The sequence below is a fragment of the Mixophyes fleayi genome, chromosome 10 (assembly GCF_038048845.1).
Source record: "Mixophyes fleayi isolate aMixFle1 chromosome 10, aMixFle1.hap1, whole genome shotgun sequence".
Lineage (NCBI taxonomy): Eukaryota > Metazoa > Chordata > Amphibia > Anura > Limnodynastidae > Mixophyes > Mixophyes fleayi.
The window spans coordinates 34231088-34250021 of record NC_134411.1 but is presented as its reverse complement, the minus strand read 5'-3'; positions in this window follow the sequence as shown (position 1 = coordinate 34250021).

The window sequence follows — 18934 nt, the reverse complement described above, 5'->3', positions numbered from 1 at the left end:
ATCTGTTGGAGTCCTGTCTGTATATGGAAATGACGTGCGCTGGGGATGTGACCGAGATCATCTCGTAAAAATTTATTTGAGGACATGATATCACAGCCTAAAACCACATTGACGCCTTGAAACATCAAATATAAAATGGGCTAGTGCACGGTTATAGAACCAAGAATAACTTTTGCAATGAGCTTTTACTTCTTTTCTCCAATATATACTATAGCATAGACAATCATTATTTTGACACTACTAGAATACTTGATGGATCCTTCTCCTTCCTCCCAATAGGAGGCGCTTCATTGTTCTTAGCGTAAAGAAGAACAGCTGTTGCCTACACGCAACGGTTACTATGTGACCAACGCATTTCAGTGCTTAGGAGGGGTAAAACGCGTCGGTAGAAATGCCTATGTGACACCAGCCTAAGCAACAAGAATGAAGGCGAGAACCAGGCGAGAGCGGATCCACAGTTGCCAGTTACTCACAAAGTGGTCTCTGTTTTATTTTATTCAGTTAAATGATAGTTTTCTATAGGTCCCAGCTGTTTTCTTGTAATTGTACAAAAGTTTGAAATCCAGACGTGAAAAAGTATCAAAACTACTAAACAAAAACACACAAAGTTGACATCCAAGGTTAACGATGCTGAACTAGAAAATATTTAGAAATCTCATCTCTTATCATGTATCATTGACGAAAACATCAACATTGAATAATAATTTGCAATAGCTCCATACTAGCTGTGCTGAGATTTAAACACACAAACACGTATTATCTCTCTCGCTGCTAAAAAATCTTATTTACACGTAAGTTAGGGACCTGTAAGCGGAGCGATTCCTGAACTTGTGTTCTATACACAGTTTCAAAACAAGCTATAAAAGCTTCATATGATTCTAAACCTTCATTTGTGTCAGATTAAATTCTGCTTCTTCACTCTCCGTGATCATTGTTCTACAATAGTGCCAGACTGGCACTTTCTGCACCTTGTAAGCCACTGGAAGCCAGCACCTAATCCTTAGGCCATTGCAGGTAGCGTAAACTTCGGGTCCCTCTGCTAGTCGGCCACTTCTCCTTGTGTTCATCACTTGCCCTTTAGCTACTGTCACATGAGCAATTTGAGCAGTACATTTTTTCCCCCCATGTCAGAGGCCCATGGACTTTTTAATTGACCGGCGCTGCCGAGTTTTCCGGCATTTTTCAACTTTATTTTAAAGCAGGGGTTTAGTATATTGCTGTTTAATCACAGTTGGGAAAATAACGTGCTTGGCTCATTGATTAGCAGCGCTAAGCTGTGGATATCGGGGACAAATTTTTTTCGTTGTTGTTCCTTTTGTCTGCAGTGGAATGAAGGATGCAGTTCCCCATTGTGCCCTGAAGGGGGCAGACAAGTCCTAAATATATTCCACATTTTCAGTTGCTATTGCTGGTGGGATATCCTCTGTGTTTGCATTTTGTGTGGTTAAAAATAGCTCTCACGTTGTGTGAGGTGAGCAGACTAGTTAAGGGTACGCTGATGAGAAGTGACTAGTACCTCTGCATTTTACCTTAGATCTTTCCATATAAAGCACACGCACAGTCAATGTTGACCCGTGTAAAGCAGCGTACTGGAGAGAACACAGGTCCTTCCTATATGAATGAACATTTTGTAGCATTCAGAAATATCCAGAACATATCTAGACTGTTGAGTGGTCTTCTTGAGAATTGGTTCAATCTTTATTTTAATAATGTAAAGTAATGGTTGAAAGATTACATTATCCGAGAATTTTATGTATAAAATCCCCCAATCTAGAGTAAATGCAACATTTTAGAATTGAAATGATCTGTAACAATCTGTTCCTGTAGCACATCGAAAACACGGAAAGTTCAGCAACAATTATTCAATAATTATGGATGTTTAGCAAATGACCTTGCTGGGCTCCAATGTAGAAGGTAGAAGTTTTGAACCACGTACACACTGCCCCCAAAACGGTGAATGTATCATTGTAATAATTTGGGAAAAGGACTATTGGTCCCTATTGAGAGCCTATGCAAAATACACAAGGTGTTCTCAGCGCGCCCTGCAATAGATGATCAATAAGCAAAAAAGAAGTGATTATTAGCCGTGCGTTTTTCGCTATGACCCCTGGGTGCCGGGAATGTGTTAACCATAGGGATCAAATGTCCCTGTTGCAAATTACATTGATGCTGTGAAAGGTGCAAAGGTGATTGTTAGATACCTCTAACAATCACCCACCAATATGATGCATAGAGTGCGGGCCGTTAACCGTGGTACGGTAACTAAAGTATAGTCAAAATCTATCCCACTTATTGTTTTCTTTCAAGAAAGCAGACATCTGGTTCTTGGGAGGGTGAAGCGTCTTTATTTTCAATCACTGTGGAAAGAGGATGGAGATGGGGAAGGTGAAAAGTGTTCTAATAACAGTATTTTATTTTTCAGGTAAGTATATTGTATAGGCTCTAGAGGCCTGTGATCCTGCTGTCAACGTCACCCCTCCAGCCCTGACCCAGTGCACTGTAAGATGAAGGTACTGAATATATCTATCCTGCTCTGTATGTAACTACAGGAGGAGAGGGGGAATCCACATATAATATACAGGAGGACCTCAGGCATAACTGGTGGAGAGTTTTTGAAAAGCTAATAAAAAAAATTGGGCAATTTTATATTTCTCCAAAGAGGTGCAGGGTAGACGATGTAATATAGATCTATTTATATTTAGGATTGAAATAATCTAGACCTTCTGGTGCGAAGTTAACACAGGTCCTACACATCCTTTATGGGGTGCATTATCTACGGGAGGGGGGGGGGGGGTTAAGGTTATGCTAGTGGCGTGTACCCGAATCCTGCTACCACCCACCTTATCTCTAGGAGGAGGCACAAACAGGCAGACAGACAAGACCTTCCTACTCTATCCCTTGTTCCTTAAAACCTATTTAGCTTACTGAAGAAGTTATGTAGGATCGCCTGCAGCTCAAGATACGTCCTACTCAAGTTCTATCCCCTGAAGGGTCAATGCGCAAACAGACAGTCCGAAGCGGCTAGATAGTGTAGAGTCATTGTCATCGTCACTCATCTTCATACTAGGCCTACACTGCACAGAAGCATGCTTTGCTGCCTACTAGTTAAACTACCAGGTTACGTATCCAATGCAACATTTTCTGCGGCTCCCATCCAATTGCCTGTGTCGGTGTTTTGTGGTTATTGCAGCCACCGTTAATGGAGCAGATCGTAGAAATCATCGATCTCTATGTTCCTGAAAGCCTCACGTTAGAAGACCTAAGAAAATTTTGTATTGGATGAATACACCGTCTACAGGTAGTGGACAAAAATGGACATATCTGGGTAGAAGAAGGGCAGCAAGTATATTGGAGGCAAAGTCTTTCATACAGTGGCTCGTGCATTAATAAACACTCAGTATTGGTTAGAGTTGTGTATAGAATTGCTGGACTGCCGAGGCTGCTGATAATTGTGGCTACTAGAGAAGTCCTCGGTGATGTTGAAAGAGGGGTGATTGTTGGTGCGATTGACAGATGGTTTAGTAACCAAGACAGCTTAACTTGCTAATGCGATAAAAAAAAATTGGTGTCTAAGATGATGTCCGCATGGACGATGAATAGAACATTAAGTCCACAATTGTGATATTTGTGCATTAATTCAAAGTACAAGGTTAAAGAGGGGAACAAGTGCAGATCAATTGACTGGTGGTTTGCACCACAGGTCGATCTTTGCAGTTTCATAATAGAAAAGGTCCAACGAAAATTCCTCAGAACAAGATTTCTCAGTCGGGTTTCAGTGTATAAGCCACTAGTCAAACCTGGCAATGCAGGTTTGTAAGTTCAGTACTGAGTAGAGGACACTTTATGGACGGCCGAGCAGAGCAGGGAGGTGACCTGTCCAGGTGGAACGACCTTCACCATGTTCTTCAACAGATGATTGGAGACAACCTCAAGAGTTGTACAACCCTTAAGTGATGATTTCCTCCAGGAAAGGGTCACATTTCTCTGGCATCTTTGGGTGTATTCATTTATTTAGAAGGCTAAGTCAATGGTAATCGCTACTTAATGGTATTGATTGATAATATTCGCCCAATGTTTGTTTGTCTTCAAGGATAATCCATCCCATGAATAGAACATTTGGTGTTTGGCCAGTGGTTCGAGGAGCATTACACCGATGTTATCTATATGTCAAGGTCTTCTCGGTCACCAGGGCTGAACCCAATCAAGCATTTGATGGGTATTTTGGGAAGTGTTTTGTTGTGACCCGAGTGTTTGTTTGTTTTTCACCAACCTCAACTACATGTATTTTTTTAAAAAAAGGTCCTGTACACCTCCAGAGATTAGTCAACTCAATGCCACGGCACGTTCATGACTTTCTGCCCACAGGTCGCACCCCAACTCCCCCTTAAGTGACTATATTGGTGTTTTTTTGCCCACTACCTATATTTCTTCAGAACTAATAATATTACAACTCTTTGTAGACCGCAAACACAATTGAAAGTGAGGAGGTCACGATACCAGGCTTCCTACTGACTGCTTACCTTCATCATAGTGCACCCAGCCTTACCAGGAACACCTCCAGCACCAAATCAGCACTGCCGGGCTTATACTGCAGCCTTATTCCTTAAATACTATTACCTTGGCTACAAATTGTTCCACCTAGGCAAATATTTAACACAAGTAAGGTGTTTTTTATTTATTAAATGACCAAATTGATCTAGCACTTGCATGATTAGTTCAATTACTCTGCACAGTATCATACAACATAAATGTGGATACTCAACAGCACAGAGACCATATTTAACAAACCACCACGGATATATTTTCTTGGGTACGTGCCGTTAGATGATTGGACGGCTCCTGCTGGCAAGGCAAAGATCCCGTCTGAACGTCACTTTGATTTCAGACTACCGCAAGGATCATCAGTAAGTTGAGGGTCTGGCTGACGTGCTCTTGAGCTTGTAGATTGGCCTTGTCAATGCCATTGGTCATTCTTGGACAGTCCAGTGGGAACTGTAATCCACAGCCAGTCCTGCCAATCCTAGTCTCTTGATGACTTCCAGGCACCACTCTTTGTGTCTTCTCTACTTCCCACAAATATGTGTTTTGGGTGTCGGGACAAATCCATCGTCCTTGGCTTCCCTGATTAGTGACCCTTATGTACTGGGAGTGGTTTAGGGCCAAGACTCTTGTCCTTTCAGATCTCTTGCTGCAGATGGCTCCTCAAAGTCTGGAGATAAGGGTCACCCACGTGGGCACTAACCTTGTCCAACAGAGGGACATTGTTTTGAGAGATCTGGTAGTAAGGTGATTCCTTTCTAGAGTTAATTCCTCAGACTCTTTTAGGGCTATTTAGAGCTCTGGTCCAACCTGGTTTAGAGTTAACCGGTACCAAAGCACAAAATTCTGATAACTATAGTTGCAGCAGTTGGTGTCTGCCGTATTTGGGGTGAATGAGGCTCGGTGAAGTGATTGGTGACGAGGCTCAGTCCTAGGTCCTCTGCTATTCTTTATCTACACCACTTTTCTTGGAAAACGGAAAAGCTCTTTTGGATTTCAGTATCATCTCTATGCGGATGATACACATATCTATCTATCATCTCCTGATCTTTCACCATATGTGTTGTCTCAAGTTACTGACTGTCTTTCTGCCATTTCATCTTGGATGTCTTCTTGCCAACTCAAATTCAATCTTTCAAAAACAGAATTAATAATATTCCCATCCAACAATAGAAGCTTCCTGGTTGACATTTCTATTTCTGTTAACAACCTGACCATAAATCCCACCCCGCAAGCTGCCTAGGTGTGATCCTTGACTCGCAACTATCCTTTGTTCCCCACATCAACTCATACATTATGCTGCATACATCTAAAGAACATTTCCAGAATACGCCCATATCTCACACAAGACACTGCAAAAACATTAATTCATGCACTTATCATCTCCCGCATCGACTGTTGCAATTCCCTCCTTACTGGTCTTCCCAAAATCAGACTCGAGCCCCTACACTCTATTATGAACGCAGCGGCTAGATTGATTTTCCTTGCAAATCGTTGTCTGTCTGCGAAAAACGATCTAAGTCACTCTGTCAGTCTCTAGATTGGTGTTATGAGCCTCGGCGGTGTCCAGAGCCGCGGCGGCTCTCTCCCCTCACTGTCTGCCGTCCCGGGCGTCTTCTTGACGACCGGGACGTCACTTCCGGTTCTCGGGCTGACCGTTGCTAGGCCAACGGCCGGACGCCAAGACTTAGAGCTCTGCATCCTGGCAATACAGGGCAGCTGGGTGCGTGTGCATAACTCAATACAGCCTGCGGGATAATAATTGTGTATTTCATTTATTAGGCAGTGCCTGGGGATGGTTTCAGAGCAAGGCCCTGTTTGGCTACCTTCTGTATTTAAGGCAAGGAGGGCTTAGCCTCCCTGCCGGTTATAGTGTTCCAGTCCTGTGCTGTGCTGACCTGCTGTTGAATTTCTATTTGCCTGATCTGCTGTTGTGACCCTTGCCTGTACCTTGGACCTTGCCTGTTTGCCCGTGACCCTGACCTTTTGGCTTGTATTCTGGACTTCGCTGTTTGCTGTGACCCTGACCTCGGCCTGCCTCTGACCACCTGCTCCAGTCTGGGCCTAGCGCCCCTGGTTCCGTCTGCTTGGATGAGCTTTTACTACTCTAAGCCTAAGACTTGGGGGCATCTGAGTACCTGCGAGCATATAAAGCTCTACGGGAAAGGCGGCTGCTAAAGGTGAAGATCTCTAAACTACTGTTCTAAAAGCTCATCCTGGTGGTCCTAACAATTGGTTGCCTGTTTTTCAACTAATCCAATATAAAATTCTTCTTCTAACATACAAGGCCATCAACAAAATTGCACCAACATACATCTCCTCACTTGTCTCAAAATATCTCCCAACTCGACAACTCCGTTCTGCACAAGATCTGCATCTCTCTTCCACTCTCATCACATCCTCCCATTCTCGGTTACAGGACTTTTTTCGGGCTGCACCCACTTTGTGGAATTCCCTCCTTCGCACCACAAGACTATCCTCTAGTCTTCAAACCTTCAAGCGTTCTATGAAAACCCACCTCTTCAGACAAGCTTATAGTATTCCTCTACCATCCTCTTAATCTCCCTAGATTACTCTATTACCACCCTCTACACAGCTAACACAAGACAACAACCCTCTGACCAACATAGTTGTGTGACTGATCACACAGCCCACTAAATACTTGTAACCTTTGCATTCTAGCCATTATTCAATATGATGTAGCACTTACCCTTGTGTATCAAACCATTGTCCCATAGATTGTAAGCCTGCGAGCAGGGCCCTCTTACCTCTATGTATGTATGTATTACCCAGTATTGTATTGTATTATTACTGTTTGTTCCCATTAGTAAAGCGCTATATAAATAAATGTTGATGATGGTGGTACAAAGTACCCAGGCTGCTATCACTTTTGTCGTCAATACATATACATTTCAACAAAACCTTCAAGTGTATCAAACAACAGTGTCATATGGTGACATTTAGGGGTACAAGAGAAAGTTCCACCATCATTCTTTCTAACGAGAGTGGGTCTCAGGGGGGCTTAACCTTTATTAACCACACCTCGTGCCCCAGCTTGTCACAAGGGAAGAACAGAACCATTTCCGTTGCCAAAATTTCTCTAACACATGCTTAATCATCAAATATTTTGCTGCTCGATAAGGAAAACTTGGTTTAGTTGGGTTTGTATTGAAAAGATAAAAAAAAAATAGTCAAAACAAACTGCACAAATATAGACAACGTTGGAAATTTCAGGTCAATCTCGTTTCATTCAAAAATATTTGTTTAAAAATCTCATCTCTTATCGTGCAGGTGAGGAACGCATCATGGATGGACAAAAACATCAACACGGTATAATTTGTTATAGCACTTCAATGGCTCGATATTCTGCTGTTGTTAATGGTGATTCGGGCCACTAACTCCTGGAAACACACCCCTATCTCTCAAAATCATTCAATGTGTGTATTTAGGGAGTGCACGAGAACCATAATATTTACAGGCAAGTTGGTGTTCATAATTTGTTTGGATCCTGGGGATGTTGACCTAGACATATATGTAAACTCAACAACTACACGCCTATTTTCCTTTCAACTCTTCGGAAAAATTGCGCTCTTGTTTAGCAGAAGTAATGAGAACGTTTGAGTGGGTGTTTCGGATGGAGTTTTCCTGTGTTTGTTTTTCCACTATCTCGTCCTAATGGTGACAATGGGAACTGAGTTTCGTGGCTATTTTTAGCCTCACGTGACTGAACCTTCAGCAACATTCTTGAAAATAACCTGGTATCTGAATGTACCTGCAGCTGGGCAGGCTGGATTCCTGGGCGACCGGTCACTTGTTTGTGACATTGTAGAAAGTTATCTGTATACTGCAAAGTACGGGTTATAGTCTGTCCAGCCAGTAACCATAGGATTGTTTTTGAGCGGTCTCCTTGACTCTGTGTTAGATTGTACCCCTCCCTGGACAATCGGTGTAGAAATTAGGAATGCACTGAAAACATATTTAGAATTCTACAGGATCCTGTTACTAAAGGTTCTGACAAATGTAATTAATTCTAGTTGGATGTACTCATATCTCTTATATACGTTATATTGTTTAATATAAAGATGAGTTTACCTAAAACCTCCATGTATGTACGAATCAAGGAGGATAGATACAAATTGTATTATAGGTGATACCTTGTCCCATCCAGGATCCGCTTCTTCTCTCTGCCTTCATCTGCTTTGTGTTGGCATCAGTGTTCAGAGACTGGTTCTTTTGCCCACACTGGGTGGTGATGTCGAAAGTTGGTTGGCACTCTGGGCAAAAGTTAAGGAACTGGTACCAACCCTCAGTGATGTCCATGTTTCTCCCTATGGAATTTTTACGCTGGAACCTACCGATCCCATGAGGTCCACAAGCACACCAATGTGCTTGTCCGACATGCTGTGACTTATCAAATCGCTGTGTCTTGGAAATCACCCATCCCTGTAACTTACAGCAGTAATATAATATAGAGCATATAATGGTATATTATAGGATCATGAGTGTACTAAATAATTCAAAGAAGTTTGAGAAAGTGTGCACCCATGGATTTGTACCGTAGCACTGACAATACATTTCACGTTGACCCCTAGATGGTGGGTGCCGTCCTTGGCAATATTGCCAAGCTCTCCGCATGTGGCTGTCACTAAATTTCACTGGGTTTATTTGTTGTGGACCCTGCTCCTTCCACTATATAACTCTCAGTCTGTGGCTTCCTGCTGCCTCCATTCCCCTCCTCACATCATGTCACTGCCCCTGTCACATGCAGCCCTGTCCTCACTAATACATCACTCATCTCCTGGTATACTCTGTGCTGCTGGGGGACCCTGGTCCTTCCACTATATAACTCTCAGTCTGTGGCTTCCTGCTGCCTCCATTCCCCTCCTCACATCATGTCACTGCCCCTGTCACATACAGCCCTGCCCTCACTAACACATCACTCCTCTCCTGATATACTCTGTGCTGCTGGGAGACCCTGGTCCTTCCACTATATAACTCTCAGTCTATGAATAAATTATTATATATTCACATTTCCACCTTAATACATTAATAGTTTCCCCTTAACATAATGAAGAAAAAAAAATAGAAAATAATTTTGCCCATTAATCAATATATAATGATTGCCCCCATAATTTATAAGTCATTGAGGCCATCTCTTATGTTCCTAATGGCAATATACAGTAGCTCAAACAACATGCAGTTTCAGCAATCTCGCCTCTCGCTGCCACCTCTGTTTTCTGGCAGTTTACCAAACGGCAGCTTAGTAAATCTGGCTATTTTATTTTGATCATGATTGGATGGTGATTTGTTAAGTGGTTGATAGTAAAACCGTGCCTCTCAGCCTTTTAACTGGCGGTTTGGCATTTAGTAAATTTCATCTAAAATTGGGTTCATCCTTTGTACAAAGCCAGCTCACCTAAAAACATGTCCTGTACTTTGGACAATGTCAAAATGTCATGTTCTAATATAAACTTGGCTTCATTTCCTCGGATGAGTCTATGAATGCAGGGAACATTTTTAGAATGTGACGATCATCTACAAAAATGTGCCCAGTTATTGGTAGCGGTCAGAGAATGACTGAGGACCAATGTGTGACAGCGAGACGCACTCGTACATCCAGAAAGAAAATCAGTTATTTTAAAAAGGAATTAATTGGTTTGATGTGATGTAGTAGAACCGGATCCGGCTGTGTTTCTTTGGGAAAGTTCTTGTTAACCTGGTGACCCGTGGGCTAGAGGTGTCTGGCTAACGTTTCTGTGTGGCCACTCTTTTCCTTGTCGGTCACAAAGAAAAATTGTCAGTTCTCATATTTTCTGAGTAGTGTGGTCCCTATTCAGTATTTTCAGACATAAGGTCTATATTATACCAGAAATGTGGCCCTTGTGCTGATATATTTCTTAGTCCAGTGTTGGCCAACCTGTGACACTCCAGGTGTTGAGAAACTACAAGTCCCAGCATAACCTTCCAGCAATAAGCTGCTATATATTGGCAAAGCATGCTGGGACTTGTAGTTTCACAACACCTGGAGTGTCACAGGTTAGCCAACACTGCCTTAGTCTGAGACGTGTCATTGATTTGGATGAGTAAAGAAACTGCTATAAACTGTAATTTTATTTTTATTATTATCATTACAATCATCATGTTCTAGCATATACCACCCACTGTAAGAGAATTAATCATGGCAGTCTGTAGCCCACATCCATCACCCATTTACTGCATCAAGAACATTGGTGACTTCTTCTATATATTGTGCTTTAAATATTTACATTTCTGTGCTGACTTCCATGAACAGCTACAGCTCAAAGTACCAGCTGATCCGATCTGAAAATACACCTTGCAACCTGCACAGATAGAAATGAAAACGTTCAATACCATTTAAGAGGCTGTTTAGGCCGGCTGGGACTTGTAGTTCCACAACAGCCGCGAGAGGGGAGCCACAGGTTGCTTTAGACCATGAGATTGCTTCTGTCTATTGTTCAGCGCTGCTTAGTATGTCGGAGACCGTGTACATCAGTATATACACAGTCCATGCAGGGTGCTGAGGACGGTGTACATGAGAATTATCTGCAGTCACTCTCCAGGGTGCTTAAATAACCCCTCATTCATTTCAGGACCCTGGACAGCGTGCAGAGTCCCCTGCAGGTCACAACGACAAGCCTGTATTATCCCGATGTTTCAGTACACATAGATTATATAACTTTACATTGTCCCTATCGAATGCAGAGGGGAAGGTACAGTTATATAAGGTTGTTGTCTGTTACAGAAATGTTGGCGCTAATTAATGCAGAATAATATGATGCATAGACCTTAATATGGGATATGCAGTAAGTTGGGTTCTTACTGTCCACATAATCCCCAGAACTCATCTAGTTATATTATGTCTGTCCCTTGCACACCTCATACCTCTGAAGTGCAGTCTACTATCTGTTCATAGGTGGTTGATTCCCTTATCACTATCATGCTCAGCGCTGGCTGTGGATGATGGACGTTGTAGTAGGAACATATAGAGAGCTCACTAAGTGCAGCACAGCCAGAATGCCACCAATAATGGGATTTCTGGTCAAAGCAGTTAACTATCTGCAAAGGGAGGTTCCATATGCCCCATAAACTAATAAACATTATTATTAATAAACATTGTTCAACACTTCAAATGACTGAATTCAGCATCTCTCTAGCACCAGCTTGCTCAGGCATTGCACATTCATCAGATAACCCCTCATCACCCCGTCCCCCGCCCACCCTCTTTCTATATGGGCACCCACACCCCCAGAACCCAAACCATAGCTGCAGGTAGAGTTTATAAGCACACTAGTCACGTGTATCCTGCATATCACGATCTCATCTCATCCTCTCAGCTCCCCAATCCCTCCCAGTCTGGTTTCATTTAGAGGAAAGCTGGGGGGGCGTCCTCCTTGTCTAAAAATAGATCTGAGACTTCATATCTCCCAGAAATAATACACAGAGTGTGCAAGTTCTGCAGCCCCTGCACCAGAGTGCAGATAATTGCCCCCTTCCCCTGGCTGGGCTCTGCTCCCCTGTTTATGAATGTGAGCTTGTGCAAATTATTAATGGTTTTCTGCTTTGTGTTTCTGTCAATGGAGCAAAGATGGGAGGCTCTGGGGGCGGGCTATGAGGGGTTACACATGAATCAAGAAGTTGATAAAAAAAAAAACATGATGACGTATGCCTGTTAACTTCTTCAGTGCCAGAGGGGAGCAAGAGGTTTTGGGGTGCCCATGTTAGGGGGTGCTGATAAGTGCAATAGTCTTGAGGGTACCAAGTAAAAAGGATGAGCAGGGAGCATGCATGAACTGCCTTACCTCAGATGAACCCACTAACTCTGGTGCAATATACAGAGGTGCACTTTGCCATAACAAAGAGCGATCAAACTGCACCCCCACCCCCCTCCCCAACTATAAACTAATCAATATCTACTGAACTTGCTCCAATGTATCATACATTCCCAAAAACAGAAAATGCAACACAAAAGATCCACGCTCAACTAAAGTAGATGCTATTTTTAGAACAGTAGAGAGGATGGGGAGAGAGGGAGAGGGGAGAGGGAAGGGGGGGAGAGAGGGGATAAGCACACACACAGATTTGGGGGGACAGGGTGAGTAGAGGAGGGGTACAGGGGCAGCCTGTGACTGCAGCTGGAGGTGCCTGTTGTGTAATTGTGTCCTTTGTGTACAATACAACGGCAGTGTAGCTGCTGCAAGACAAGAGCAGGCTCCGCTCCAGCCTCAGATCCAGCCCGGAGCTTCTCTCTCTCCGCTGAATTAATTTGATACTATTTTTGAAAGTCAGTGTTTCTAAGGGAGACCTAATGACGCAATGACGTCAATGCAGGTCAATAGCACACTGGTGGAGAAGAGACAGCCAGAGACAGAGGACAGGGCTAAGAGACAGCCAGGGAGAGACAGAGCAAATGCAGACATAGAGGGAGACAGTCACAGAAGAGATTTAGCCAAGGAAGATACATGCAGAGGACACACAGACACAGGAAAGAGACAGCCAGGGAAAAAAATGACAGCCTAAGAGAGACACTTAAAATTCAGGGAACAGACAGAGAGGAGATTCAGCTAAGGAAGGGACAGATTAGACCAGAGATAGGACAGAGACATGCAAGCACAGATGATAGACAGCTAAGCAAGAGACAGTCTGAGACAGAAATGAGAGACAATCTTCAGACATTGCAGATGGTTTTTTTTTTGTGGTTTTTTTCTTTATGCCAGGGAAGAGGCGTCCAGGGAGATTGTCAGAGAGGGTAGAGATAGTCTGGCATATAGGGAGAGACTGTCTGAGACAGACATAGGCAAGAGGTATTTAAAAGTCTGTTTAGTGGGGAGAGAGATGATTGAAGAGACGGACAGGAGAGGTTATGGCTTGGGTGGGAGATATTGTGATGAGATAAGTGGCTTGATCCCAATTAAAGATTTACTGTCAGAACCAGGCTGACCTTTTAATAGGTATATCATGGGGGAAACTTGCCCCAATAGAGGGAGCATTGTGGCAAAAGTAGGAGACTGCTCCATAAGCCAGTAGACTGAAATACCAACACTACACTGAAAGCCGGGAGGGGGCGCTCTAACTCCAGCCCTCTTCTGGTGCAATCTCTAATGATTCTCTCAAAAACAGGAGACAACCTGTAGCTCTCTATCTAATGTAGAACCACAAGTCCCAGCACTCTGGCATGGTGAGACTTTTAGTTCCACAACAGCAGCAAAACCACATACACAAGTTGCCTAATTCTTATCCAGCTAATAATCAAACTTGCCCAAAAAAAACTGATACCAAGAATGGCTGCAGGGCTATATATAATTCTCACGCTCCCGACCTTTATACAGCAGCGGGTACAACTCTCATAACGTGGGTGACATAAAGTACTGGGCACTATTTATAGATCTCTCCTAGTAGGGGGGGGGGCGCTGTCATTGCATTTTGTGACTTGAGAATTGTGACCCTGGAGATGCCTTTATTTTCTTATCTGCAGCTTTCTGTGTCTTGCTATATATTCTATATTACTTCTTACACCACCTACCTTCATCTACTCTCTTCTTTGTTTTTTTGCACGCTCCCTCTGTTTACCCCCCACCCTAATACACACAGCTCCCTCCCCTCCACCCCTTCCAGTCTATCACACAACAGACACTGCCAGCTCCCAGCCCCCTTTATTATAAGCAGATTCATTTCAACCTTTACTTTCATCCCTGTGAATTCTCCTAACGTGTCCTGCGTGGACCTCCATCTCCCGTGTGCACCAGATGTCCCCTATCCCCGCCCCTCTCTTAAAGCCCCTCTCTCCGGCAGCCCACCCTGCCACCACTAATCTCAGGGCTCCGAGATGCGACAAGGACGGACTGACACAAAGTGCAGCAAGGTAGGAACTCCCCCCAATGTGGGTCTTGTTGTCTTGCAAAACTTATGTCCATTGCATCAAGTGCTTGTGTTTGCATGCCCCCCATCCACTAAGTCCTGTGCCCCCCATCCGTCCTGCATCACCTTACCCCCACTTATACAGACCTAAGATACCCCCGTGCAATAACCCTTTTCATTCATTCTTCAAAAGTCCAGGAAGCTCACACTGTCTGGTATCAGTATGAATCTAGGGAGCCCCCCCCCCCCCCCCCCCAAATAAGAGTATGGGTCTATACAAGTGAACCTTGGTAGGAGACCTCAGCATTAAAGGGTGTCACTGTCAAGCTATAATTAATGTTTATCCAATGTATGTGCACAGGTTCCTGCAGATTCCCCATTGCCATTCATTACAGTGAATGAACCAGGACATTCATGAAGTACATTCAGTTTTCTCTGTTCTGAAACCTAATGCAAATGGAGGCGTGATTTATCAACAGGTGTTCTGTGTGTTTTCGCTTTAAGGGGTAGGAGCTAGACAGCAAAAAAAAAATGTCTGCAATTTTTTTTTTCTCTCCAACTTGCACTTACAGCATGTGTACTCCAGGTGGCGGTATCTCTCAAAACAGAACTGCTTGTAAGACCAACGTAAACTGCAGTCACATTCTGCAAAACTTTATATCTTTGTTTTATCTATACATCATTTTGTAGTCGCAGCAGGGTGTATATGACCCTAGTTGTGTACTTATTTAGGGTGCCCCCTGCTGTACAACAAGGTAACAGGACAATAAATATACAACTGCAGGGATCCAGTAGGTGCTAGCAATTAGATATATATGTTCCAATACTCAATGACAGGATTTGTTTAATTGACTAAGTCACATATAAGTTGTAATCATGTGATTGGGGGCCAGATCTGCTTAAAATAAATGTTGTTAAGCGACAATAAGGTGCCTTTAACAGACATTTAGGGGTATATTTACTGAACTGCAGGTTGGAAAAGTGGAGATGTTGCCTATAGCAACCAATCAGATTCTAGTTATTTATTTACTACATTCTACAAAATGACAGCTAGAATCTGATTGGTTGCTATAGGCAACATCTCCACCTGCAGTTTAGTAAATATACCCCTAAGAGTTCTCATAGGGTATTTTGTAAAAAATGAAAGCATAATGACACTTTATGGCCTATGATCATTATAATTATATTTTGTACACTTCACTTAATACAGCACATATAAATATATTACAAAGAAGCGAGTTAAAATCGACCGTTTGTCTGAACATAAGAACACATTGATGTCACTGAAACATCAGCCAAGGGTTTAACTGTCCACGGAATTTTATTTTTAAACCACTAGAATGTTGCTGACTCTCTCTCCCTCCCTATCAATGAGATGGAATGTAACTGGCAATATGTAGATGCTGTCAGTATAGAAGAGGGAAGAGGAAGGGACGGAGTGTAAATCTCTAAAATAAGAATATCTAATAAAGGAGAGGCAGAGATAAGCAAATGCACTGTTGAATAGAAGGATATGAAAAATCACTGAGTGTTCTGTGGCCACATATAAGCGCTAGGCAGGGCCGTAACTAGGGTTGTGCAACAGGGGCGACCGCCCAGGACGCAACGCTGAAGGGGGGCGCAATTTAGTAATATTTTATGTTGATTTGGTTAAAATTGAGGGCTAGGGGGGCGGCATTTGTCTTTCTCGCCCCGGGCGCTAGAATTCTAAGTTACGGCTCTGGCGCTAGGCTGCAAGTTGGGTTATTGAAACACAAGATTCCCATCAGCCCCTGTCCCATTGGAGCTTACAGTCTAAATTCTCTACCACACACAACTGACTCAGAGTTATATCATAGAGATTTGGATTCATATACCGCTGTATATTATATTATTATTATCACATCGTAGGCTTCCCTCACTATCACATAAATTGGTATTAATCAAATGGTTTATGAATGCACAAGAACTGTTACCAGCATTGGTTATGTGGACCAGCAGAGTGTGTGAGGAGGGAATTATTAGTATTATTACTATTTACGGGAGAACCTTCGGTAAGAGATGAGTGAACCATGGTTACTCTCAGCTGGGAGTACCACCTCTGTTGGGGTATTAGTTGTCTTTTAAGTGTCACAGAGCTTTACTGAGAAGACACCAACAGGTCATTCAGATAAAAGGAGTGAGCAATTGTACAACACATAAGAACCTTTACGTTCTCAGCTGTCCAGGAACCTCTTGGCAAGGGGAGACGTCAATCACTGTTCTGCTTTTTCTTCTCTCTCCATAGGTTTCTAGCTTAGTCTGTTGAGATTCTCATCCAGGTAAGAACGGTTCACTATGCAGTTGAGGTTGGATTATTTTTTTCAACAGTGCTGTTCCGCAAAGGGTCAGCAGGTGGCAGTCTTTGCAAAGCAGAAACATTGAACACATCCTTAGATGGATTGATAACACCATCAGATAGTCAGGATTTTATTAATGCTATGTATTTACAGTACAGCAATAACTAAAGGGGTTACATATCTATTCTGGATACACATTACTATTGTTACTTTGGTTTTCTTGTTCTTCTGTTCCCTCTAAGCTGCATTTGTGCACTTTTAATAAAAGAGTTAATTTCACCCTTCAGAGCTGCATGGAAAACCTGCCGTTCAGTGCGACTCTGCGCAATTGGATGTTCTTAAAAAAAGTTCAGTTTTTAACAATAATATTTCCAGATCGTGCAGCTTCGAAGGAGCGGTTCCCTAAATAATCACTTATCAAATCTTGTTAATCTCACAGCTCTTAATTAATTCTCATTGTGGGACAAACAAGGGCTCCCACCACTGGGAGAGCAAAATATTGCACAGATAATTGCCAGCGTTCAAAATACTGGCTGCATTACCCTGGCTGTGTGCCACAGAGGATGCCCACCAGTCACCGGGTGCCATGTATTGACGAGATCAAGGTAACTATAGATACAATGTTGATATTCCTAAAGATGGGGGTCCAGCGCTCTGTATCCGTGGAGCATTAAGGGGTCTGTATTAATAATAACACCTGAAAAGGCTGCATCATAAAGACTTTTAGCATAAAGCCATCTAATTCGAGCTATCATCACAGATCCAGTGGGGGGAAACTGATGAAATTGGTGATGCCCACAGCAACCAATCAGATTCTGGCTGTCATTTTTCTAGTACAGTTTAGAGGGGGCGGGACTTCTGGTTGCTATGGGTTACAGCACACTTTCTGCACAATTACACATGGAACAGATTTTATAAATGTCTCTCATTATTCAGTTTCATAAGTGCAGAACTGTGCTAGAGATGAGCTGTGAATTCAGCACCTTGGAAAGTTCCCATATAACATATTACGTTGTCTGTGGTCCTACTGAAGCAAACATACTGTATATTACTATTGTTTATATAGCAATAATTCACATCGGTCCCTCACCTAGTAGCGCTTACAGTCTAAATCCCTACCTTACACACACACTAGGGTCCATTATATGAGGCAGCAATGCTAACCACTGTGCTACCCCACTGTCCTAACATCAATGAATCTATGCATCCTATTGGTAACATGATTTGGAATCATAAATTAGTTTTTTTAGTGTGTATTGAGTCTGCCTCTCACCTACAACACGACTGCAAGTTTTCACAGACCTATTGCCATATTTCTGTGTGTATTCTGACATTGATCAACCTGACCTGACTGAATTAAGATGGAGGTCACCTAATTCCATGTAGTGTATTATGCAGTGAGATCAGGTAAACACTGTGTTTAACATGGTCATGTTCTATTGAGAATAATAGTTATATGTTACATGTATGTCCAAATATCCAGTTATACATATTACCTGTAAAGTACCTCAAGTATGAACTGTAAAGAGCGTCACATGGCTGAAAATACTTCAATATAAATCAGCAAAGAGACGAGAATGTGGGATATGTGACATACTGACTAAAGCTGTGATAGCACAGTTATATTATACATCGTTTTTCAATGACATCAACCAGTTCGTTAACATTGAAGGATATCATATGACCTGTTCTGCAGGATATATATGTCCCAGGGGTGTATTTATGAAGGCTGTTCTACAGGTAACTGTATAACGAGTGGTGTTGCCCATAGCAACCATTCAGACCTTTGTTTAATAGTCAGGTGTGGCCGTCGTCCAACCGGATTTGCTGTCTGACCCAATTTATATCTGACAGATCTCAATCAGATGTTGTTTGGGATTAGTGATCTTTTTGTGCACACAAACCCTGCAATTTGCATCCAATTAGATCTGAAATGCCCTTTTATTTCATATTGTTGTACGGCAGAAGTGCCCAACTACTATGGTCAATAGATCAGACAGGAATCGTGACAAAAATTAAAGGAACCCAGGCAAACCTTAATACTTTCTTTATTGCTCTAATTAAAATAAATTTCACACGTTATTCTCATTTATTTACACTTTATTTGAAGACATTACATCTGTCCCAGCTCTGACACATCCAGCTTAGACGTGTGACGCACAAGTGTGCTTGGGAAACATTGCTATATTGAATTGTCTGAT